Source organism: Cibotium barometz, chromosome 58, assembly GCF_041138505.1.
Source record: "Cibotium barometz isolate CiBa-2024 chromosome 58, ASM4113850v1, whole genome shotgun sequence".
Taxonomy (NCBI): Eukaryota; Viridiplantae; Streptophyta; class Polypodiopsida; order Cyatheales; family Cibotiaceae; genus Cibotium; species Cibotium barometz.
In genome coordinates this window covers 24208810-24235797 of record NC_141103.1, presented here as the reverse complement: position 1 = coordinate 24235797, position 26988 = coordinate 24208810, and the positions used below count along the sequence as shown (strand labels likewise).

The 26988-nt window shown below is 39.3% G+C and overlaps 1 pseudogene; it reads right to left on the bottom strand.

Moving 5' to 3' along the window:
* LOC147606053 (uncharacterized) overlaps positions 1-24333 on the bottom strand; it is a 45821-nt pseudogene extending 21488 nt beyond the window's left edge.
* Positions 24334-26988: the final 2655 nt, after the last annotated feature.

Sequence of the window (26988 nt, the reverse complement as noted above, 5' to 3'; positions counted from 1 at the left end):
ACGGATTTGTTTGAATATGGCTAGAGAGATGGGCCGAGGAATGGTCAGGGAACTAGGCACTGCTCTCTAGAATCCCGACCCTCCCAAATGAAGCCACATATCATTTCCAAACTCGTCTTTGCGGATGGAGACCCTATCCAACATGTAGAGATTTTTGAATCCAATGTGAAACCTGTGGACTTGTCAGTGATGTGACAATGATTCATGCTTTTTCATTGACCCTGGAAGGGAAAACACATCAATGGTTCCGAACCCTCAAACCTGAGGATAAGGTTAACTTCACACGACTCAAGAATGTGTTTGTACAAACCCAGCTTTGCTAGAAGTGGTGACAGATGGAGCCTCGTGGCACAACTGCACAATATCAAACAAAAGGAAATGGAGTCCAATGAGAGACTATGTGTCTCGACTTAAGCACTTAAATTCAAGGTGCAAGCTACGTGAGAGGTTAACTGATGATCAGTTATTACCTTGCTTCTGGAGAGGGTTAGAGACCACAAGATGCATGATTATCTAGTACTAGCCCGACCAACCACTCTAGATGCATGTTGCAAATTGGCAATTGAAAATGAAGATAATATGTTGGAATTGCCACAACCGGAAGATGTCAGAATATCTTCAACTACGACTTCTCGTGTCTCGAGTCACCAATAAATTGGAACTCGGAGCAAGCAAGTCGGAAACATGACTATGGAAGAGCTCAGTAACACAATACTAGAGAAATTCAAGATAAAGGAGGGAAGAGAAGCATCTGGCCATGGGCATAACCATCTTTACCCCCGCTTGTGAGATCCCTTTGCCCCCTCCGCGCACCGGGGCTCCCGGTATAGCTGACAGCAGAAGCAGCCCCCTCATGCGCGGGGCAGGGTTTCTCACTCGGGGCCTTGCCCTCGAATGTCCGGGCACGAGACTAGGTTGGTGGTCACTCTCCGAAAACCGAAACCGGGAAAAATTCCCATGCCCGAAAAGCGGGGATGATTCCACCTTTTTGAATTTTTCTTAACGAGTTTTCTAACGAGATCAAAATCTAAACTATCCTCCACCTGAATTAAACCAAATAGAAGGAAACTATCACTGATATAAATTGATCATCTGAGCAATTCAACGCTTTTTTCCTAATCAAGATTAGGAACAGCTGTTGATCCACTCAATCGAGAATTTTATTAGGGAATTAACTATCTACTCGAATCCTAGCGTAATCCTAAGATTTTTCAGTTTTATTATTAAAAACTCCATGATTCTAGCCTAACCCCATCCGGCCCATGGGTTAGCCACCACCCTAATCGGTGGAACCAAACAAGTACTCACCCACCCATAATTGAAATGCCTTTCTTAACTTTAGCTTTAGAAAATAGATACGCACACACTCCTCTTTAAAACTTTAATAAAAACAATCCATTGACAAATAATTTACTGGTTACACATGTCATACTTCAAAATTTCTATTGAGTCTTTGTTTCTCACAAAACAATATTATTCTGGACTCTCCGTTTTGAGACCAGCGAGTCAACAACGAGATCCAGTGATAGATTACAATAACATTGGTCTGTCATACAATATCTTCCTCGACATACGCATGGGTGTCCTCGACATCTCGCGAGCCCGTGCATCGCCTGGTCAGAACCCTCCAGGATCCTTCTTTAGGTGTCCTGGCACTTCACTCAGGGACCGCTTCGTCGGCCCTCGTCCATCGTACCGGCAGCGCACCATTTTAACCATACCGAGGCTGGTCAAGACCTTGGTAGGCTTTGCCGCGTGAGCTGTCCCTCGAACACTCCCTGCCAGCTGTTGCAACCGAACTTGCCTTAGATAAACATATATGCCAAATGCTCCCTCCAGCGCATTCTGGCGTAAGACAGTCCTTTAAGAAAATAGGGTTTCTATGCAAGTTTTCAGTTTTGATTTTTGTTTGAAAACCATGAATAATCTTAAATCCGTATCTCAATACTTCTAGATCCAGGTCTGAATTCCAAACACAATTCCTCGAATTCTGTCAACTTGATCCTCAGATCAAAATCAAAAGTCTTAACTTAGTTTCAGATTCGGTGGGTGTTTTGAGTACATTTTTCCTGAACTGAGCACATCGTCATTGACAAAGGAATTAGGTCTTGGTCAATAGTCAGAATCAAAGTTTGGGTCTGGAAAGATTCTTTCTAAACTATCTTTCTCGAAAGGTACTATTTCAATTTCTCTTTTTCTACATTTCGTTCGACGAATATTTGCTTACAGATTTCTAAAACATGAATTTCTTATGTGAGGAATAAAATAATCATTTATCTCAATCTCCGACTTCGATAGTTTAATTGAATTTTCTCATTACCATCTTAGTGAATATGAAACGGTAGCATTTCTTCTAACAGATTATCTACTTATTCATTTTTCAAATTTTTGTGAAAATTAAATAGAGGATTAAGGAGAACCCTTATTTAATTATAAAGACTCTATATGCATCTAATTATGCCTAAAATTCGATTATGATGAAAGTCACACTTTTATTATAAAAAAATCATTTATAATGAAAATCACTCTTTTAATAAAAAATATCTTTTATGCACCCATTTATGCATAAAAGCCCTTTATGATAAAAATCACACTTTTAATATAAAAAAATATCTTTTATGCACCCATTTATGCATAAAAACCATTTATGATGAAAATCACACTTTTAATATAAAAATATATATCTTTTATGCACCCATTTATGCATAAAAACCACTTATGATGAAAATCACTCTTTTAATATTAAAAAAAATTCTTTTATGCAACCATTTATGCATAAAAATCATTTATGATGAAAGTAACACTTTTATAATCAAAAAATTAATCTTTTATGCATACTTCTATGCATGAAAATCAAATATGATAAAAGTAACACTTTTATAATAAAAAAATAATCTTTTATGCATACTTCTATGCATGAAAATCAAATATGATAAAAGTAACACTTTTATAATAATAAAATAATCTTTTATGCATAAAAATCAAATATGATAAAAGTAACATTTTTATAATTAAAAAAATAAATCTTTTATGCATACTTCTATGCATGAAAATCAAATATGATAAAAGTAACACTTTTATAATAAAGATATAATCTTTTATGCATATTTTTATGCATGAAAATCAAATATGATAAAAGTAACACTGTTATAATAAAAAAATAATCTTTTATGCATAAAAATCAAATATGATAAAAGTAACACTTTTATAATAAAAAAATTATCTTTTATGCATACTTTTATGCATGAAAATCAAATATGATAAAAGTAACACTTTTATAATAAAAAAATCTTTTATGCATACTTTTATGCATAAAAATCAAATATGATAAAAGTAACACTTTTATAATAAAAAAATAATCTTTTATGCATACTTCTATGCATGAAAATCAAATATGATAAAAGTAACACTTTTATAATAATAAAAAATATACTTTTATGCATAAAAATCAAATATGATAAAAGTAACACTTTTATAATAAAAAAATAACCTTTTATGCATACTTTTATGCAAAAAAATCAATAATAATGAAAGTAATACTTTTATAATAAAACTAAATTTCATTTATACAAATAATAAAAATGCATCTTCTATGCATGAAAATTACACTTTAGAATATAAAAATCATAAGGATTACTCTTTTAGAATAATGAAAGATAATACTTATTTCTAAATTTTTGAAAAAATTTACCATAACCTCCTTTGTATGGCTGACCATTTTTCAATTTTGAGTCTCTAAAATTAATTAGAAATGCATCAAGAGTATTTAAATCATTCTAAAGTAACATTTTTCTACTTATTTAAGAGAAACATTATGAAAAACTTAATTTTATTCATTAATTATTCACCTAGGATAAAGAATGGTTGGATTTACTAGAGAAGAGAGAGGAATACCTTTTTGTAATGAGGCATAACATTATTTACAATTTAGAGAAGACAAAAATCATAAAAAAACCATAAAAACCATGAAATGAATGGAAAAGAGAAGAATCTCCAACTTACTAATGGATTTGAGAGCTTTCCTTTGGCTTGATGGTTTGAGGGTTTAACTCTTGTTTGAGAAAAGAGTGGCCACCAATCTTTTGGAAGAGGGAAGGTCAAAAACTAGTGAATTAAAATTCATTGTTTTTGGAACTTGGGAGAGACAAGGTAACAGTGCAAAACACTATTGAGTTTCAAAAAAGGAGAGAGCTTCTATTTATAGGAAAAAGTGAGCTTCTAACCAAGCCAATTGATTCTAGAATTTTCCAGATCAGTTTGGTCAATTTTTGACCATTTTTAGGTCAGTTTTGCTCACTTTTTGGCTCACTTTTTAGATCTAGTTGAAACAGGAGAGAGGAGAGATAAAAATATCCCATTATTTGTGGGAGTTTAAAACTCATTCAAGCATGTGAAATAGGCACCTCCTTCATGAGGGGAATTCCCCCATGCAGAGGTGTCAAAAATGCATCATTTCACCTAAATATCTTTCTTTTTTAACTCATTCAAGCATGTGAAATAGGCACCTCCTTCATGAGGGGAATTCCCCCATGCAGAGGTGTCAAAAATGCATCATTTCACCTAAATATCTCTCTTTTTTAACTATTAACCTTGTCCTTAATCAACTCTTCATGTTATGTGAGTATTTACTCATTTTTGGGAGATTTTTCTTTTATTTCTTCATTTATCTCCTCCCTACATTTGGATGAATCTTATTGGTCCATAGGAACCTTAATTTAAAATTTTGAAAAAATCTTCACTCCCAAGATAATGCCTCTTGAACAAATTATACTTAATTTCTAATGCACCTTTTGAAAATCTTTTTGAACTTCTATTTTAGGGAAACTTATTTTAATAAGATGAGATATTTTTCTATCCAGAAATATTTAAAATTTGAATATTCTCTTTCTAGAATATTTTCTCTCTCTAGGCCAAAACTGGTAGAAACAAGATCTTTTATATTTCTGAGAGGGATTTGATTACAGGGGAAGATGCTGGACATCTTGAGAGACTGGTGAGGAATCTTACATTCTCTCCCACTTGAAAAACGTGAGATGTCCTCATTTCGCAAACTGGGGATAATCCCGCAATAGATCGACTTCATTCTCCTAGGTGGCATCTTCAAAAGGATAGAACTTCAATTTTACCAATAATTCTCTGAGAATCATGTTTCTGAGAATCTTTTCTCGAACATCAAGAATTTCTTTAGGTTGAAGTTCCTTTGCCCTTGGGTTGAAGAGGTTAGGATTTTATCATCAAGCACATGATTTGGGCTTGGCACATATTTCTTTAGAAGGCTTACATGAAATACATTATGAACTTTGAGATGAGGAGGCAGAAGAAGCTCGTAGGCTAAGTCACCTACTTTCTTTGTAATCAGATATGGCCCACAATATCTGGGAAATAACTTCTTGTACTTTCCAAGAGATAAAGAACTTCTTTTGGGCCGTACTCGAATAAAGACCATATCTGCTCCTTTGAATTCTCTGTCTATCCTCTTCTTATCTGCATATTGCTTCTGTCGATCTTGGGCAGCTTTTATATCTTTACGAATTGCCTACATTTGCTGCTCCATGTTGTCAAGCATCTGTCTGGACATCTCGACCCTAATCAATGGGTTGGACCAAGTTAATGGAGTTAAGCAATCTTGTCCATACAGAGCTTTAAAAGGACTTATCCCGATACTTCGGTGATAAGAAGCATTGTAGGCGAACTCGACTAGGTGCAGATAGCTTAGCCACTTCTTGGGTTCCCTGCCACAACATGACCGAAGTATATCTTCGATTACTTGGTTTACCCTTTCAGTTTGACCATCGGTCTCAGGAGGGTGATAAGCTATGCTGTTATCCAAGAAAGTTCCCACTGTTTCGAAAAATGCAGTCCAGAACCTTGAAGTAAATTTGGGATCTCGATCACTTACTATTCTCCTGGGTAGGCCATGCAATCTGAAGATTTCTTTGAGGAACACTCTGGCCACATCCACTCCAGTGTAGGTTTCTTTTACTGGGATCAGATGGGCAACTTTGGTTAGTCTATCAACTACCAAAAAAATAGAGTTGTAACCTGATTGCACTGAAGGTAACCGAGTAATAAAATCCATACTGATACATTCCCACTTCATCTGGGGGATGTCCAATGGATGTAACTTCCCAGGCATTTTTACTCTTTCAGCTTTGACTTTTTGGCATATCAGACATTGACGTACATGATTCAGTACATCCTTTTTCAGACCAGGCCAAAAGAAGCTTTTCTTTACAGACATGTAGGTTTTGATGAAACCTGGATGTCCTGCTATAAGGCTATCATGGGCTTCATTCAGAATTTGTCCCTTGGTTTCCTCATCATTGGGAATGCATAGCCTACGATTATAATACATAATGCCATCATCCAGGCTGTACCCTTGAACTCTGTTCAACTCCTATGGAGTTTTGCTTTCCTGCATAAGTAGGGTAGCAATAGGGCCAAAGAATCTATCCTGCATGATCTTCTCACTTGCTTGCATAATCAAAGGATTTGATATTACAGTAATTGCAAGCAAGGAGGCTTTTCTGCTAAGGGCATCTGCTACCACATTTTCTTTGCCTGGGCGATACTTGATTTCAAAATCAAATTCTTGCAGGGTCTGCATCCACCTTCTTTGGTGCATGTTGAGGTCCTTCTGAGTAAAGATCCACTTTAAGCTCTGATGATCTGTCATCAAAGTGAATCTTTTTCCCAGTAGGTAATGTCTCCACAACTTTAGGGCATAGACTACTGAAAGCAATTCCAGGTCGTGGACAACATAATTCCTCTCATGTGTTCTGAGCTTTCGGGATTCATAGGCCACTGCATGACCTTCTTGCATGAGTGCACCTCCTAGGGCAAAACCACTTGCATCAGTTATACTACCTCAAAGGGTAGAGAGAAATCTGGCAGCTTCAGAATGGGACTGGTTACCAAGGCGCTCTTCAGCTTATCAAAAGCACTTTGGCACTTAGCAAAACCACTTGCATTAGTTATACTACCTCAAAGGGTAGAGAGAAATCTGGCAGCTTCAGAACGGGACTGGTTACCAAGGCGCTCTTCAGCTTATCAAAAGCACTTTGGCACTTAGCAGACCATTGAAATGGGGTATTCTTTTTGAGAAGGTTAGTCAGGGGGGAAGCTATGAGAGCATACTTTGGTATAAAAATTCTATACCAACCAGTTAATCCCAAGAATCTTCTGACTTCTTTCACTGTCTTTGGTTCAGGCCAATCTATGAACTGCCTGGACTTTAGCAAAATCTGGAGAAATTCCATCTTTGGATACCAGAAAGCCCAAGTATTCAACGTGGTCGGCAGAGAAAGTGCATTTGCTCTTTTTTTGCAAAGAGTTGGTGCTTCCTTATAATCTCAAGAACTTTTCGGACATGAGTCTCATGGTCAGCTGCATTCTTTGAGTAAATCAGAATGTCATCAGAGAAAACTAGAATAAAATCATCCAAGTATTCTCTGAGGATGTCCTGCATTATGCGATTGAATGTAGCTGGGGCATTAGTTAATCCGAATGGTATGACAGTAAATTCATAATGCCCTGTTTTTGGTATATCTTGGTATATCTTGATCATTGATCCTGATCTGGTAATACCCGAATTTGAGATCTATCTTTGTGAAGATCTGGGCTCCATTTAGCCTGTCCAAAAGCTTATCAATTCTTGGGATAGGATACTTATTCTTAACAGCTGATTTAGACCTCTGTAGTCCACACAGAGTCTAAGCGTTCCATCTTTCTTTTTCTGAAAGAGAACTGGCGCACCCCAAGGTGAAACACTGGGTCTTACAAACCCTTGTTCTAACAGCTGTCTAATTTGTTCCTTGAGTTCAATGGCTTCAAGAACTGGCATTTTGTACGTGCGTAGGGCTACTAGTTGAGCTCCGGGGGTTAATTCTATCACATGATCTACTTCCTGAATTGGAGGCATCTCTGTTAGCTCTGCTCTGGGAATAGATCATCAAATTCACTTAACCATTCTGGTTCTTTAGCCTTAAGCTTTGAGTCTACTGGGTTCATTTTGACAACATAAATTTGCTGGTTCTTCCTAAGTCTTTTCAATAACTTGGAAGCTTTTACTAACTGAAGGTCTGGGGATCCGAAAACTCCAGTTCCTTGAACTTTGTTCCTGTGAAGGTCATGGAAGGAAATGGTTTCATTGTGACAGTGTATGTCAGCTTGATTTTTGTGGAGCCAATCCATTCCAAGGATCCCGTCAAAAATTCCCAGAGGTAAGACTTTAAAGTGACAGTCGGTTACATTACCATCTAGATTGTGGATAAGATCTATCTCATGGTGGTGAGTGAAAAGAGTCTTCCCACTAGCCAATTCAACTTGCATAGGTTTCCCTGATTTCTGTTCTAAGACTAGCTTATGCAAGCATCCAGGGGAAATGAATGAATGAGAACTGCCTGAATCAATTAAAAGCTTAAAAGGCTAACCCTGATACTCTGTTAGAGTATGGATGACTGAGAACTGCTGGTTAGGCCCTTGATTTTCAATTGTAGCATAGATCTGCCCTCTTTCCTCTTCTACTACATCTGAAATTGTGACTACTCTGGCTACTGCAGTCTGAGGTGGAACTCTTTCTCTTTGGTTGCCCCAGTTCTGGGAAGGAGTTCTAAGGTTACTCTGAACACAGGCAGATGGCTGAGCTGGAGTTCTTTTGGGGTTTCCCTGGCTTGGGCGAGACGCCGAACCCTGATTAGACTGGTATGAAGGGGTTGGTCTCTGAACTCGGGGTCCTTGACTTCCCTGTCCCCTTGACGAGCTATTCGCCCCCGAGACGACCTCTGCCTCTACCCTACATCGACAACCATCATTGCCAATGCCATCCAATGGATGCTCTAACGATTGGCACGTGATGGTTGGATGACACCTACCAGGATTTAAGCTTAGAGGGAATCATGGTATATAAACCAATTGGAATCCTGGTAATTTAAGTAGATCTAACTTATGAAGAATTGCTAGCAACACCTGCTCCACACAATCAATGTAGGAGTCGGGCAGTCTTTCAGTTGGTGACCAAAACCCTGGCATCCAAAACATCGGTTTTTAGTTCTGAGCTCATCCCTCTAATTTTTTGAAAGAGGTGGGGCTCCTGAGAAAGTATTCTGGGGGAAGGGTCTTTCTTCACTTCGGAACCTTCCTGCATCCAGATTTTGATCCGGGCCTTGCTGCCTCTTCAGGGGTGGAAAGTTCGAAGTACTTCCCTGGGCTTGGAATCTTTTAAAGTTAGAGGGTGCAGGCTTTGGCAGGACCTTTACTACAAAGGCTTTGGCAAAATCCTTTGCCATTCTTACTGCTTCAGCCATGGACACTAGCTTGGCATTTTTGACCAGTGTGTCCAAGGGTTCGTTCATTCCCCAAATGAACCTCGCCCCATGAGTTGCTCTTCATCTAGAGGTGGTGAATATTTGAGTAGAAGAGCAAAGGCCTGGTGATATTCCTCGATGGTTTTGCTCTCCTGCTTTAGCTTTAAAAATTCGTTCATTTTGGTTTTCACCAAAAATCCAGGGGGACAAAATCTCTTTCTTAGATAGGTTTTTAGGTCGTTCCAGGACTAAGTATTTCTGATTAAACGGTTGGTGTCACCGTGGTTCCTCCATGCTACCTTGGCTGTTTCCACTATTTTCAGCCGGGCAAGAGCCATTTTGCTCCGCTCATTGTACCCTGTGTGACGTCAAAATACTCTTCCATGGCTTCCACCCATTTCTCCACAACCTCGCCCAGGTTCTCCCCTTCTCCTTTGAAGGGTCCTATAGCTGAGTCCTATGAAGAGCCTTGCTAACATTAGGGTCAAGCTCGTCATCTTCAGAGACAGGGTCTGGCTGACGGCCACGATTTCCTCGTCTCATGATTCTGCCAAAAATTTATATATTATTGAATTTTTATTTTGATATTATCCATGAGATCCTAACACTTAAGAGGTTCGGAAAATAATTTCTTAAACAAGACAATGATCTTATTGGAGATCTATGACATATGTCCGATAAAACAGATTTTTCTTTATCATATCGTCCGTAAACAATCACTTATACAATAGGAAATTTTTCTTAAGAAAACATTTTTATATTTATATAAAAGTTGTAATATGTACATAGAGCAGCTTGGCTCCAGAATTCAAAATCTCCTCAGGAGACGCATATGACGACGATACTGGGCCATAACCATGCCCTGATACAAACGTCCACTTACTGACAAGGGAGCTATTATCTTCCATTTAGGAATAAAGCAACTAAGGAGTCTATAGACTTGGCATGAAAGTCTGAAATTCTGAGGCGTCGAATGATATAGAATGATGCCATGCACCATTTTCAGCTTTAATAGGATCATAGCCAATGAGAGGTTCTGCCACAGCATTGCACGGTGGTCGCAAGAGGCGTGGACATATTGCCCTGCAAACCACTTATGCTATAGTCTCTCCACTAGGTTAGGAAAATATAAATCCTCGAAATGGCGTGCGAGTGTTGCTCGGCTTGTTTAAGTTGAAGCGGAAGAGATGAGATGCTCGAAGGAGAACGCAGTCATATCTTGAGACTGGGTGAGGTCGGGAATACCAGATAAATAGGGAACTTCCATCTATAAAAATAATTTCTTTGATTAAAAATTCTTCATTAAAGAAGCTTACGGAATGAAAACACATTATGAAAATGCTTTTTCTGAGTTCTTATTATTAATTTCTGATAAGAATTTATTTATCTTTATTAGCTTTCAGCAAAGCTCTGATACCAACTATGAGATCCCTCTGTCCCCTCCACACACCGGCGGACTCCCGGTAGTAGCTGACAGCGGAAGCAGCCCCCTCATGCGCGGGGCAGGGTTTCTCACTTGGGGCCTCACCCTCGAATGTCCGGGCACGAGACTAGGCTGGTGGTCACTCCGAAAACCGAAACCGGGAAAAATTCCCATGCCCGAAAAGCGGGGACGATTCCACCTTTTTGATTTTTTCTTAACGAGTTTTCTAACGAGATCAAAATCTAAACTATCCTCCACCTGAATTAAACCAGATAGAAGGAAACTATCACTGATATAAATTGATCATCTGAGCAATTCAATGCTTTTTTTCTAATCAAGATTAGGCACAACCGTTGATCCACTCAATCGAGAATTTTATCAGGGAATTAACTATCTACTCGAATCCTAGCGTAATCCTAAGATTTTTCAGTTTGATTATTAAAATCTCCATGATTCCAGCCTAACCCCATCTGGCCCATGGGTTAGCCACCACCCTACCCACTGGAATCAGTGGAACCAAATAAGTACTCACCCACCCATAATTGAAATGCCTTTCTTAACTTTAGCTTTAGAAAACAGATACGCACACACTCCTCTTTAAAACTTTAATAAAAACAATCCATTGACAAACAATTTACTGGTTACACGTCATACTTCAAAATTTCCATTGAGTCTTTGTTTCTCACAAAACAGTATCATTCTGGAACACCATATTAGTGAATTTGGGAATTTTCCAATTCCCATTTTTGAATACCTAAAAAAGGGGACATGGATAACATGTTTGTAAGTTTCTCAAAACCCTATCATATGACCTATCGTTGGAAAGCGCTTGAAAAATGGAATCTAAAGAGCTATAAAGCGCTCATTTTGGATTAGTGGTGTTCAAGTTATGGTTAATCCAAACTTTTGACCACGTGTCCCAAACTTGTGGGAAATTCCCATATTCCCCAATATGGTGTTCTGGACTCTCCATTGAGATCAGCGAGTCAACAACGTGATCCAGTGTCTGTCATACAATATCTTCCTCGACATACGCATGGGTGTCCTCGGCACCGCGAGCCCGTGCATCGCCTGGTGAGAACCCTCCAGGATCCTCCTTAGGTGTCCTGGCACTTCACTCAGGGACCGCTTCGTCGGTCCTCGCCCATCGTATCGGAAGCGCACCATTTTAACCATACCGAGGCTGGTCAAGACCTCGACAGGCTTTGCCGCGTGAGCTGTCCCCCCTCGAACACTCCCTGCCAGCTCTTGCAACCGAACTTTCCTTAGATAAACATATATGCCAAATGCTCCCTCCACAGCATTCTAGCGTAAGACATTCCTTTAAGAAAATAGGGTTTCTATGCAAGTTCTCAGTTTTGATTTTTGTTTGAAAACCATGAATAATCTTAAATCCATATCTCAATACTTCTACATCCAGGTCTGAATTCCAAACACAATTCCTCGAATTCTGTCAACTTGATCCTCAGATCAAAATCAAAAGTCTTAACTTAGTTTCAGATTCGGTGGGTGTTTTGAGTATATTTTTTCTGAACTGAGCACATCGTCATTGATGAAGGAATTAGGTCTTGGTCAATAGTCAGAATCAAAGTTTGGGTCTGGAAAGGTTCTTCCTAAACTATCTTTCTCGAAAGGTACTATTTCAATTTCTCTTTTTCTACATTTCATTCGACGAATATTTGCTTATAGATTTCTAAAACATGAATTTCTTATGAGGAATAAAATAATCATTTATCTCAATCTCCGACTTCGATAGTTTAATTGAATTTTCTCATTACCATCTTAGTGAATATGAAACGGTAGCATTTCTTCTCACAGATTATCTACTTATTCATTTTTTCAATTTTTGTGAAAATTAAATAGAGGATTAAGGAGAATCCTTATTTAATTATAAAGATTCTATATACATCTAATTATGCCTAAAATCCGATTCTGATGAAAGTCACACTTTTATCATTTAAAAAAATCATTTATGAGATGAAAATCACTCTTTTAATAAAAAAAAATCTTTTATGCACCCATTTATGCATAAAAACCCTTTATGATGAAAATCACACTTTTAATATAAAAAAATATCTTTTATGCACCCATTTATGCATAAAAGCCCTTTATGATGAAAATCACACTTTTAATATAAAAAATATATCTTTTATGCACCCATTTATGCATAAAAACTACTTATGATGAAAATCACTCTTTTAATATAAAACAAAATTCTTTTATGTAACCATTTATGCATAAAAATCATTTATGATGATGAAAGTAACACTTTTATAATAAAAAAATAATCTTTTATGCATAAAAATCAAATATGATAAAAGTAACACTTTTATAATAAAAAATAATCTTTTATGCATACTTCTATGCATGAAAATCAAATATGATAAAAGTAACACTTTTATAAAATAAAAAAATAATCTTTTATGCATACTTCTATGCATGAAAATCAAATATGATAAAAGTAACACTTTTATAATAAAAAAATAATCTTTTATGCATACTTCTATGCATGAAAATCAAATATGATAAAAGTAACACTTTTATAATAAAAAAATACATCTTTTATGCATACTTCTATGCATGAAAATCAAATATGATAAAAGTAACACTTTTATAATAAAGAAATAATATTTTATGCATACTTCTATGCATGAAAATCAAATATGATAAATGTAACACTTTTATAATAAAAAAAATCTTTTATGCATAAAAATCAAATATGATAAAAGTAACACTTTTATAATAAAAAAATAATCTTTTATGCATACTTTTATGCATGAAAATCAAATATGATAAAAGTAACACTTTTATAATAAAAAAATAATCTTTTATGCATACTTCTATGCATGAAAATCAAATATGATAAAAATAACACTTTTATAATTAAAAAATAACCTTTTTTGCATACTTTTATGCATAAAAATCAATAATACTTTTATAATAATGAAAGTAATACTTTTATAATAAAACTAAATTTCTTTTATACAAATAATAAAAATAAAATACTTATTTCTAAATTTTTAAAAAATTTCACCCCATAACCTCCTTTGTATGGCTGACCATTTTTCAATTTTGATTCTTTAAAATTAATTAGAAATGCATCAAGAGTATTTAAATTATTCTAAAGTAACATTTTTCTACTTATTTAAGAGAAACATTATGAAAAACTTAATTTTATACATTAATTATTCACCTAGGATAAAGAATGGTTGGATTTACTAGAGAAGAGAGAGGAATGCCTTTTTGTAATGAGGCATAACATTATTTACAATTTAGAGAAGACAAAAGTCATAAGAAAACCATAAAAACATGAAATGAATGGAAAAGAGAAGAATCTCCAACTTACTAATTTGAGAGCTTTCCTTTGGCTTGATGGTTTGAGGGTTCAACTCTTGTTTGAGAAAAGAGTGGCCACCAATCTTTTGAAAGAGGGAAGGTCAAAAACTAGTGAATTATGAGTAAAATTCACTGTTTTTGGCACTTGGGAGAGACAGGGTAATAGTGCAAAACACTATTGAGTTTCAACAAAGGGGAGAGCTTCTATTTATAGGAAAAAGTGAGCTTCTAACCAAGCCAATTGATTCTAGAATTTTCCAAATCAGTTTGGTCAATTTTTGACCATTTTTAGGTCAATTTTGCTCACAATTTGGATCTAGTTGAAACAGGAGAGATAAAAATATCCCATTATTTGGAAGTTTAAAACTCATTCAAGCATGTGAAATAGGTGCCTCCTTCATGAGGGAAATTCCCCCATGCAGAGGTGTCAAAAATGCATCATTTCACCTAAATATCTCTCTTTTTTAACTATTAACCTTGTCCTTAGTCAACTCTTCATGTTATGTGAGTATTTACTCATTTTTGGGGGATTTTTCTTTTATTTCTTCATTTATCTCCTTCCTACATTTGGATGAATCTTATTGGTCCATAGGAACCTTAATTTAAAATTTCAAAAAAATCTTCACCCCCAGGATAATGCCTCTTGAACAGATTATACTTAATTTCTAATGCACCTTGTGAAAATCTTTTTGAACTTCTGTTTCAAGGGAACTTATTTTAATAAGATGAGATATTTTTTTATCCAAAAATATGTAAAATCTAAATATTCTCTTTCTAGAATATTTTCTCTCTCTAGGCCAAAACTGGTAGAAACAAGATCTTTTATATTTCTGAAGAGGGATTTGATTACAGGGGAAGATGTTGGACATCTTGAGAGGCTGGGGAGGAATCTTAACCCAGAATGAGAGTTTTAGGGTTACATTTGACTCTTATAGGTGACTTGGCTGTTCACACATGGGCGCCCATACATGGCCAGCCAATCCTAACCCTTATCCTGCTGACATTCAAGGTGCGCCTCTCATCGGCGATCACCCAATCCCTTTGTCCTTTACATATGGTGCATATGGTGTCGACAAGTCTGGCCCATGACTCAGAATATTTAAATTAATTACATGACGTAAAACATAGTACGTCTCAATGTCTGTCATAGGTTAACATGCCCCCCTTCCTAATGTAGATTCCATCCTCGGAAGCTATGGTATGGTAAGCTCGATAGGGTTTGTTGTTGTAGACCGTCTGCAAAACAGGGAAGTAGAGTGAAAGTATGCTGGGATTCAAAAGATATAAAGTGTAATAAATTCAAGCATGTTAGACCACAATGGATGTTGCTATGAAAACTTAGTTTAAGGGGTTACATGAACGAGCTAGTGTAGCCAATTAACAGGAGTTTAAAATTATTATCAAAGGTTAATCAAGGTTTATAACTTGCCTAAGTCAAGGAAAATAACCAAGCGTAATAAATAAACAGATGACCACAATGTGTCTACTCTAAGAACAAGTTAATATCACGAGCCTAGGGACACAAGAAACATTAGAGTTACAAGAGCCTTTTGCCTTTATTTCTTTATGCACGTGATAATTTTTACACACAATGGCGACCTTCCTAAGGCAAAACTAACATCGATCCTGGTACCATGTTTAACACAAAGCATTATCCAGGAATCTATTAGTTTACCTTAGGCAAGGCTACCCCCTACCAACCAAGGCATCGGTCTGGAATAGAATACTCCTCACCTACCAAGTGTCAATAAGGCGATAGGCCAACATTAGAGCACATAATAGACTTGCATTGCCATTTATTGTAGGCCTTTTTTCTTTCTTTCTTTCTTTTTAAATTTATTTCTTTTGATCTTCGCTCCTGAACTATAATGTGTTCTTGCATCCTTTCGACCAAGGGGTAAAAGCTATGTCCTAGAGGAGGTCAACACACACACAGCCAGTTTGTTCAAACATTAAGATGGTTATAATCTTAGACTTAAGACAACCATATTCCAAGTTAACTAAAGACTTCATGTATTCTCAAGAATATAGCCAATAAGGTTAAGCTCATTAATGATTTACACTAGCACATCAGACAACTTCAAAACTAAGTAGTACTTTGACAAGTTCCATGTGGTCATGTCTTCAGTTCATGCAATTAATTGAACAGTAAAAACGAAAGAGAGTGGGTATGGAAGAATTACACCTGTATTTTGGAGATCTCCTTGATTCGATGAGAGAAATGCCCGCAATTTGATGAGATATTTATGACTTAGCGTTGCGGCTATCTTAGGACTTGAAAGCGAACCCACCTCAAACTTTTCAACCTGTACAACCAACTAACAAGCACTATACCTCGAGAGGTACATCAGTGTAAAAAATTAAAGACTTGTTTAAGGAATCCAAACTAGAAAAAACTTGAAAACACTAACCTACCTACCAGTCACCACACTACTACTGAGGATATGGTAAGAGGATGTTGTAGAGTCCTGGCTCTAACCCTAAGGCTAAGCCTCTATCTGCATCATCCAAATAAATATAGTCAATCTCGGTAGTGCCATGAGTTTCATCCGTCCATTCATCATTATCAGATATTTCCTTTTCGTTTTTCCATCCACATAAACTCATCAAGAATGTAACCATGCGAGGATAGTCATCTTGTGGAAAAGGAAGGCATTGGGCTATCGAGGATATGTCCTCTACGGAGTAGGGGTCAGTCATGGTTAATAGGTGAATTGGCCATTCTAATTCCTCAACATTTTCCTCTCTAGCTAGTACATCTATATGATCCCATTCAGTTTCAATTACAGGATAGTACATGTGAAATATCTGAGAAAGGTACAGATGATACCTCTCATTAAAGGTGGGAGTGGATGAAGTTTGTGACGATCGTGCATCTGCCATATCTACAAACACAGATATAGCATCAGTAGGTTTATGATAGGTCAATCTAGTTCCTGATTGTATACGGATATTTCTGCTCTTAATGTGCTCTTGCTCTTTTTACTATTTTTTGTTTTTCTTTTCTTTTCTTTTTTATGTGTATGAAGCTATATATATACATCTCCTTGAATTTGGCAATTACATGGTCAGGGGAGAAGGTTAGGGAGGAAGCAATAGAATGTCGAGCGTGAGTACATGCTCCCCCTTTCCCTGGATAGATCATATTTTCTGCAATGATGTTGCAGCCTCTTGGAACCAATTTGTCCAGCAGGTTATAGGTGGTGATGTGGGCAGATAGCTTTTTATGACCCTTGTGTGGCCACATCAAATTGCAGAGATGGTAGTGTATGCTCCCATTGACGAATGGAGGAAATGGTTTCCGACGATACTTTTACAAAGGGAGACATAGACTCATTGGTCTCTTGTTGGGTGTCGACAAGAGTAGGTGTAGAGCATGAAGAAACTTCTATATCAACGTGTGCCTGGCATGAGGAGCTAGAAGCTTCATGTGGCTCCCCCCATTCCTGAGCTAGGTGGTATTGATCGATGTCGTTTGGGAATCCAAACTAACTCTAGAAGAAGTGGTGCGGAGCACTCTGTTACCTTTCCCTTACCACGGTCTTGAATTGTCGTTGGGATGGCAACATTTGGTTTGCAAGGTTTTATAGGTGATGTAGAGGGATTCAGCTTATTTTTAGGGACCCAAATCTAGTCATTCCCCTCGTAGTACCCTTGGGCTACTAATAATTTTTTAGGGATCCATCGTGATGTTACATTGCCCTTTCTCGGGTGGGTAGTTGCTTTCCTCCTACGAGGCTTCTTGTCTGAACGAGATTGAGCAGGGGAAGTAGCTGTTAACGAAGCTTTTGGGACCCATTTGTATGTATTGTTTGGCATAGTAAGGGGAGCTTTAGAGACCACCCTGCATGTTTCCACTCTTGGCGTTGAAGCGTTAGAGGGGTGGCAAACAATAAAAGATGGTTTTGCCACTGGACTTTGTGATTTTTCATTATCTAGCATTTTGTCCAGAGTTGATGGCTTAGGAGCGGGATTTTGAGCGGTCAGACTGAGTGTTGGTTCTTGCGTTGTGACTCATCTGGTTGCCCAATTGATATTGCACTTGGTGGCCAACATCCATTTGCACCCCAAGTTTACAGTCCCTTCCATGGTACCAGCAGGCATAACCAAAAGGCTTTGGATTACGGTCCCCTTGTCATAAGCAACCAGAGTGTGCAGAATTCCTGAGACAGAGGTTTTCTTCTTGTTAATTCCTTTAACTTGGATAGCACTCTTGGATAAAGGTGGTTTTCCAAGTTGACACCACACACCATATCATAGCAAATTGTATTGAGCTCCTGTATCCAATAATGCATTATACAGCACCTCCCTGCTGTAATAAGGACTCTATAACTCAATTGGGTATCTTAGAGGTGGGTCAGATTCCAGTGAATCCTCCTCTGTCTCCTCGAAAAATACTTCCGTAATTCCCAAGTTGGCTTCTCGTTGGCGCCTAGCATGCTGTTGACATTCTTTGGCTTCAACTCTTGCTTGTATCTTCTTAAGCTCAGCTTGTTCTTTAGCTGCCTTCTTTTGATGGATTGCATGTAACTCCTCTTGGCTCAGGGGGTCATAGTATCTTTTGAATTTACTCCCATTAAGGAATCCAATAGTTTCAACTCCGTCAGAGTCTCCACACTCGGATGGTACCTTGCGGGGTGATTTCACATACTCTATACGGTCCCTTACCAGCATATTTGAGCTTCTTCTTTTCGTTACGCACTCCATACATAAGGACTTTATCCCCAACCTTGATGTCCTTGTCTTTCAGGTGTGGCGATCAAACCATTTTTTCCTTCTATCCTTCTCCACAAGGGCATTGTACACAACCAATGTACACAGCCAATTGTACACAACCATTGTACACAGCCATTTTTTCCTTCTATCCTTCTCCACAAGGGCATTGTACACAGCCATTGTACACAGCCAATTGTCTTTCTTTGTTTAGCCGCTCAAGGATATATAAACGCTCTATTAAGGGATTACCATCCCAACCCTCTTGAGTAGCAACACGAAGACTAGGAATGACAAATTCCCACGGCATGACTGCTTCTTGGCCATATACCATTTTGAATGGTGTGCAATTAATAGCCACCATTGTGTACGCAGTACGATAGGCCCATAAAGCTGTCGTAAGCTTTAGATCCCAATCCGTGCGATGAGCTTCAACTGTTTTTGTCAAAACAGAGATTAAGGTCTTGTTGGTACTCTCGGCTTGGCCATTCGCTTGCGGATAATAAGGAGTAGATTTATGATGGGATATCATGAAATTTGTTGTGAGCTCCTTAATCACGTCATTTATAAAATGCGTACCATTGTCGCTCACAAGTTCAAAAGGACAACCGAAGCGTGTGATTATATTTTCAAAGAGGAACTTGGCTGTTGTCCTTGCATCTGCCTTACGTGTCGCTTTCGCTTCAACCCATTTGGTCATATAGTCAGTGGCCACAATAATATAGCGAGATTGTGTGTTGCGGGCCGCTGGGCTAATTGGACCTACAAAGTCTAAACCCCACTTTTCAAATGGTTGGTTTACTTTGATTGGATGTAGGGGCATCTGATCTTTCCTATGGGGTTTCTTGTATCGTTGGCATTCATCGCAACCCTTTACAAAAAGTGATGCATCTTGGAACATAGTGGGCCACCAATACCCCGATTGTAAGATCTTTCGTGCAGTTAAGTCTCCTGAGAAGTGACCACTGGCTACGCCCATATGTGCCTCTTGCAAAATGTATAGATACTCATCCTCTCGGGCACAACGCCTAAGAACGTCATCCTTTCCTCTTTTATAAAGAGTCCCGTCTATCAGGCAATAAGGTTCGCATTCCTTGATCAACTTTTGAGCTAGATCCTTATGAAGCTCCTTGGGTGGAAAGCCATTAACCAAAAAGTTAATAATCTTCTCACTCCATTCAGGCATTGTCTTCACCCCATGAATAGGGAAGTATCAGGTAAGTCATCATCAACTCCTGTAGGAGCCTCACCATTAGGTATGTGAGACAAATGATCACAGCCATAACATGTTTTTTGCCAGGTCTCACAACAACAGTGAAATCAAACTCAAGAAGAATCAACAGCCATCGTGTGATTCTTCCTGTGGAGCATGGTTTGTTTACCAGATAATGTTTGATGATCCACATAGAAAACAAACTTGGTGGCAAGGAGGTAATAACAAAATTTCCTTACTGCATATATCATTGCCAACCCTTCTCGCACCGTAGTGGTGTAGTTCATCTCAGCATCGTTCAACTGGCGACGACTGGCAAAGCTAATGGGGTAGTCTAGTTTGTGTTCTCCAAGTTGAGTTAACACACACCCAATAGCAAAGTTTGATGCATCAATATGCACATGGAAGAGTAAATCCTAGTTAGGCATTCTCAATATTGGAGCACTCGCCAAGGCCTTCTTTAATAGCTCATAGGCACGGTCACAATCTTCAGTCCAAATAAACTCGATGAGAAGCTTATACAACGGTCGATCTATCTCCGCGAAGAATAGAATAAACCTTCGATAATAACCAACATGGCCAATAAAGCGTTGGACTCCCTTATAGTTGGTGGGTGGGGGCAATCCCAGAATGACCTTGATTTTACTCTCGTCAGTGGAAATCCCATTTTTGGACATTATATGCCCTAAGATAACTCCGTGTTTAACCCAGAATTGGCATTTGAAAGGATTCAATGAGATGCGATATAATCTACACCTTTCTTAGATGATCTTTGTGTTCATTCCTCGGGATGAGCACTTGATGTGTTTACGAAAGGATTCAATGAGATGCGATATAATCTACACCTTTCAAATATTTTTCGTAAACACATCAAGTGCTCATCCCGAGGAATGAACACAAAGATCATCTAAGAAAGCTTCACAGAAGTCCCTTAGATATTCCTTAAAGGCCGTGTTTATCAATCGTTGGAATGTTGCAGGTGCATTGGTCAAGCCAAAAGCCGTGACGCGAAAGGCAAACACTCCAAACTCCGTGATAAATGCTGTTTTAGCTTGGTTCTCAACTGCAATTGTGATCTGATTGTAACCCGAGTACCCATCTAAAAAGCTATATGCCTCTTTACCTGCTACTCTTTCAAGCACATGTTCAGAATACGGCAAGGGGTAATGATCCCTTTTGGTGGCTGCATTAACCTTTTTGAGATCAACGCACACTCTGAGTTTCCCATTCTTCTTTGGTACGATGACTATCGGAGAAACCCATTCTGAGTGTTCATCTCAATAGGGTATATGAATCCACATTTTACAAGCTTTTCAATTTCCTCTTATACAATATTTGCATACTTAGGATTCATTGGGTAGGGACATTGCTAGACTGGTTTAGCAGTGCTTATCATTGGAATCGTGTGTTGCACCACATCGAGGGTGGAACACCCTTCATATCATGATATGTCCAAGCAAATATATCTTTGAATTCCTTAAGAAGCTTCTTAAGTGCAGCTTCTTCTGTCTTGGTGAGGTCTTGAGCAATAAAAACTGGTTTAGACTCCTCACCCGGATCTACTAAGTCTATCTCCTTAACTATCGCAGGGCCATCGTAGACACCGCTACTCCCATTGGTAGGCATTCGTTGAGCTTTTGTGTAGACCATTTTACGTTCCCCTGTGGTAAATGATTTGAAATGCTCGGGTGTGGGGTGTAAGTCTACTGGTTCTTGTGCCCGGTTTTTTTCTTTTAATTCCGCCTCCTTTTGTTGCTGAGCTAACTCTTGGTTTTGCCACCTTCTTGCAGTCGCCTTCTTGTAGTACAACTTAGTTTTGGCTTCTCTTTGATTTCTAATTGGGCGACGTCATGAGGTTGCGGAATACACCACATGACACTTTGGAGATATTGTCCCCAATTATCCGCTATCTTCCGATGAGCGCGTCAATAGCTCCTACATAACTAAGCCATTCTGCAGTGGATCGCTCTTTGTTTATTGTGGTTCGCACATTAGCTCGATAGCGTTGGTGCTTATGTCTCGTTTTCTTCTTACCAAGTTTTTGATTTTTGTTTCTATCAGATTCGAACTCACTTGGTCGATCTTCACTTGTGTCCCCCTCACTCTCGACGGATGAACTGTAGGAGGTCACTGTCCTAGGCCTTGAGCACCTTGCTTCCACATTTGGGTGAATATTTGATTCATCCCCCCCATCAGGCTCAGAGTCAGTTTCTTCTTGAGATTCATACTCAGAGTTACATTGGTCAGAGTCTTCGCTACTTTCAGTGTCAGTGGAGTTTGGCGCTTTCTCACCATCAGGAGTCAAGTGCATAACACCTATCATGTTTATTGGCACTAACGGTGGCATATCTTGCCCCTCAGAGGTGTTACCCAACTTGTCCCTCTATTTCCCCATGTGTCTATGGTTGCCGCTAGGTGTACCCAATCCACGTTATCCGACTCAATCATACCCAGTAGGACATCCATATAAGGAGAATCTTTTTCATCGGTCTCTTTTTTGCATGTATAGCAATACCTTAATAGGGCTGAGTGAATAGTGGTATCCGATCGATTTTATCGATGATAACCTTGCTTCCTAAAGGATGCGCGCGACATCCATATAAGGAGAATCTTTTTCATCAGTCTCTTTTTTCATCCATATAAGGAGAATCTTTTTCATCAATCTCTTTTTTGCATGTATAGCAATACCTTAATGGGGCTGAGTGAATAATGGTATCCGATCGATTATCGATGATAACCTTGCTTCCTAAAGAATGCGCATGACCATTCTCAAGATCAACTCGAATGACAGAGTCTTAGAATTGTAGGTAGACATGGTTTTTCGACCAGTCATGCACCATTTGTGCTTCCCTCATGAAAGGACGTCCTAAGATCATTTGATATGACATAGGATGCTTGGAGGAATCCATAACAATGAAGATATGTTTTATCTTGTATCCCAAGACCTTGATCTTAAGGTCCCTTAACATTCCAATAGGTTTAGCAATAGTTCCGTTTGCCATCTTAACCACTATGTTTATGACTTCAAGGTGAGGTCTTCCCATAGATTCCCAACAGTTTTTAGTCACAATGCTCACTCCAGCACCACCATCAAGGATTCCTTTTTTTAGATTTAATCCCTTGGTAGTAATGGGGAGAGTTGCATTAGATTCGTCACCTTCAAAGTACTGTCCCAACTTGTTAATAGGTATTTCAATGACCGAGTCTTCATCTAGGTTGGATTGTAGATCCCAATGTTCCCCTTCATCTTGAAGCGTATCGGGTCTATCCATATTTGCAAATTGTGGTAACCCTGCCTTCAGTTCTCCATTGAGAAATGCCCGAAGAGCTAAGAATAGCTCAGGATCTCCGTATAACTTGGATATGATTGTGGTTCTGATTTCAGAGGACATGAAATCCATTAGCTTGGACACATTCAATGATACTTTTCGAGATATCGCCCCTTGACTAGGGACTGGTGAAGATGGAATCACTTCCTCTTCGATGGGGTGAGGCATTCCCTCACTAAACATTCTTTCTAGCAAGAAGGGTGTTTGCCCACTTCCTGATGTCCTATCCTCACTTTCTTCCTGAATGATACTAGGTATAACTAACGGTTTATGGCTCCTGTGAGGCTGAACTTGTATAGGAAACACTCTGTCTGGAATTTTGATTCTTCTCGGGTTTGGCTCCAGTTCTCTTTGTGTTTCTTCCACCAAACCCCTTAAGTGTTGCACTTGTTCAATCTCCTCAACCGGGTTTGGGTAAGTTTCAATCTTTTTCTTGAGGTTTTTTGACGCACGGGGCTTGTCTTGGGAAGTCTCAGTCAGTTTGGGTGTCCGAGAGGGCCTTAGCTGACTTGGTTGTGGGGCCGAGGAAGTTTCCTTCTGTTTTCCCTGATTTATGTATTCGCTTGATTCTCCTTCATTGAGCTCCCGAGTGGGTTCCTCCCTTAAGGTAGTGGCTTTGGTCCCCATGGTTTCTATTGAATTAGAATCATCTTCAGGATCATTCATATGCACGGGGTCGTCTCCTGTTCCTATGTTAGTCTTTGAACTAGGCTTGGAGCTCATGGCGTTAAGCGATCTCTTCCGCCGCGTTTTCTTTTTCTTTGCTCGAGCAATTGATGCAGTATCTCTCTCTTCAAAAATGTAGTTTTGATTTTGAAGCATTGACCGTGTAACTACATTCGTGGGTACAACGGGTGTGGTTCCTCGTGCCTGGTTGGTGACCTCAACCAAATTCAATGGCGTAATCTTGGGTGCATTAGGATTATGTGGACATTGAGCAATCAAATGATCTATGCCACAACGATTACATGTAAGTACCGGTATTCCCGATGTGCTCCCTTGATTTGGTTGCATCTGAGTAGTGATCTTCTGTAGCCTATTAGGGCACTCCGCTACACGATGTGGTCCACCACAATCGTAGCATTGAAGAGGTGGTCTCCTTGCCAAGGTGTTAAGGTTTTGCCCTCTTGTGGCGAGAGCAGCCGCTTGATATATAGGCTTGACTTGCCCAAAATGATCCTCCATGTAGTACTGGGGAGTCATTTCAAACATATCAATCCCATATGGAGTAGTGGGGTCTATCTCTTCTTTATAATCCCCACACGTACTATGTGACTCACAACCCATCTGGTTTATTGGGGTAATCCTTGGATGTGGAGGTTGTGGTCCTAGCACTGGCGGTGGCAACGGCATAGACTGGACTACATTCGGGTTCCTTGGAACTATGTGCTGTGACAGTTGCTCGACAGGTTGTGCAGGCCTCAGTGCGGGTACTTGAGGTGTGTTTGACCAGGCTAGTGGTGCCTGATTTGCCAACATTCGCTTAAGTACTAGGCAATCCTTAGATTGATGGCTATACTTACCACATGCATTGCAATTTCCATTGAATTTGACTCTGAATGTGGGACATTCACTCGTGCTATGTGGTCCTAAGCAAACCGAACACCATTGTTGCTCTCTTCTTGGGTACATATGGCTATTTTGAGGAGCTCGGCTACCCCTAAAGTATTCTTGGAGAGCCTTAGTAAGGTCGGTCACAGACATTTTGGATATCTTGGGCTCCTTGTTGGCAATAGGTTTTACCGTCATCATTGGCTCGTGCCCAGATACTTACGAACTAACGGATTTTGTTTCCGAAGACACCTTTTTACCTGCAATCATCAAGTTGTCTTCTAACTGGATTGCATTGGCAGTGACTGCTTCCCACGTTGTAAGACCTCTAATGACTAGGCCATTGTATATGTCCTCGTGGCGCAACCTCGGATGAATCTATCGAGTAGTTGGTTATTATCGAGAGTGCAGCGAGAATTTAGATGCTTCAATCGACTAATAAAGTCTCTCACTGACTCCCCTTCCTCGTGTTCAGCTTTTTGGAGTTGAGATGCTACTCCCCAAAGCACACGCTCACGTATGTATTCTTTCAAGAATAATCTCTTGAGAGTGGGATAGTGAGTACGCTCGTCAACCCTTAAGGTTCGATACCAATCTCCGGTTTTTCCACTCAAGGTTAAGCCTAAGGCTTTACACTTATGTAGCTCATTGTGCTCTTCCAAGGAATCACACAGGTGTTCAAAGACTTCAATGTGCTTCCTAACATCTTCGTTACCACACTGAAGTTCTGAGTGAGCTTGGCAACTTGTACTGCCTTGCTTCTAGGTTCCCTCTCAGGCATGCCCCGCATGTTTTCTGCAATAGATCGTCCAATCGTCTGAGCAAACGCTGCAAGATCACCTAGGTGAGTAGGCGTAGCTGGTGGAGGCACTTCTGGGATAGCCTGGTTGATAGGAGTTGGTGTTGGTCTGGGTATGTAGGTAGCTGACATAGGATATGATATGTGACTAGGCCTAGCTCCTCTTGGATAAGGGTTGTGATAAGGCGGTCGTGGAGCATACGCCATTGGCATACTAAGAGGCGTAGGAGCTACATGAGCATGAGTAGCGATAGGCACATATGGTCGATAGGCACTGGCACGCACTGTTGTAGGTACTGTTCCACTAGGTAGCGGCGTCGTATACTAACTACAGTGCGATAACAGGTGCACTTTCCGCCATGCTCATCATTAGGGTAGGCATTGTGGATTCCTTAATGGAAAGTTGAGCCAAGGTTGAAAAGCTAAAGTTACTGCTCGTGGGCTTAACCTACATTGAGACTCCAGGCGAAACAACATACGAAGGGTCTATGGGACTCACCGAGGGAGTCTCCAATTGTGATAGGGTTGGTTGTTTGGCCTTACCCATATCCAAAAACCTCATAGGGCCAGTGGAAACTAGGTTCACTCCACTATTTTGCCTCTCAAATTGGATAATTCTATGAATAACCTCACATATCATTTGTTGTTGCTCCTCTAGATTAGTGGCACTAGATGTAGATCGTATGACTTCTAACCAACCTACATGGTATGTGTAACCCGTGTATAGGTCAGTTAGAGTCTCTGTGTGTAGATCATATTGCCAATTTTCATTGAGAAATATCCCATTTAGACTTGGAGTGCCAAATGGTGAAGTCGACGCAATGTCACTTTTTATGGATTGACTTCTAGGGACCTCTACTTTAGGAAGCGCATCGGAAGGTTGTAGCTCAGTAGGGCCCTCATGAAACGAAGTGGGTAGAATATCCACATGGACACTCTTTGGGAGGGTAGGATCTACATAAGATGTGAATGGCGAATCTACTACCCCTCCTTCATTTACTTCGTTTGTCGCATGTTCAGAGCGTGTAGCTCTACTAAAGGTCTCTATTAGACGACTAAACATGCTAGATCCGGGTTGTGGGGCCCAAACTGGCATGTTTTGGCTTGTTTCCTCAGGGTTCTTGGTAGGGTGCCCCTCCATGGCTTCTAAGTCAGAGGACGAGTCACTATCCGCTATTCGTGGATCTTGGTTGCACTTCCCTGGGTTCCAACTGAAGGCCAAGATGCCAACGTGGAGGGATGGTGTGAGCCTGCGTAAACTGAAACGCTTTCTAGTGGCTCAGGCTCTAGTACCCGACCAAAGCGTAGATGCATGTGAC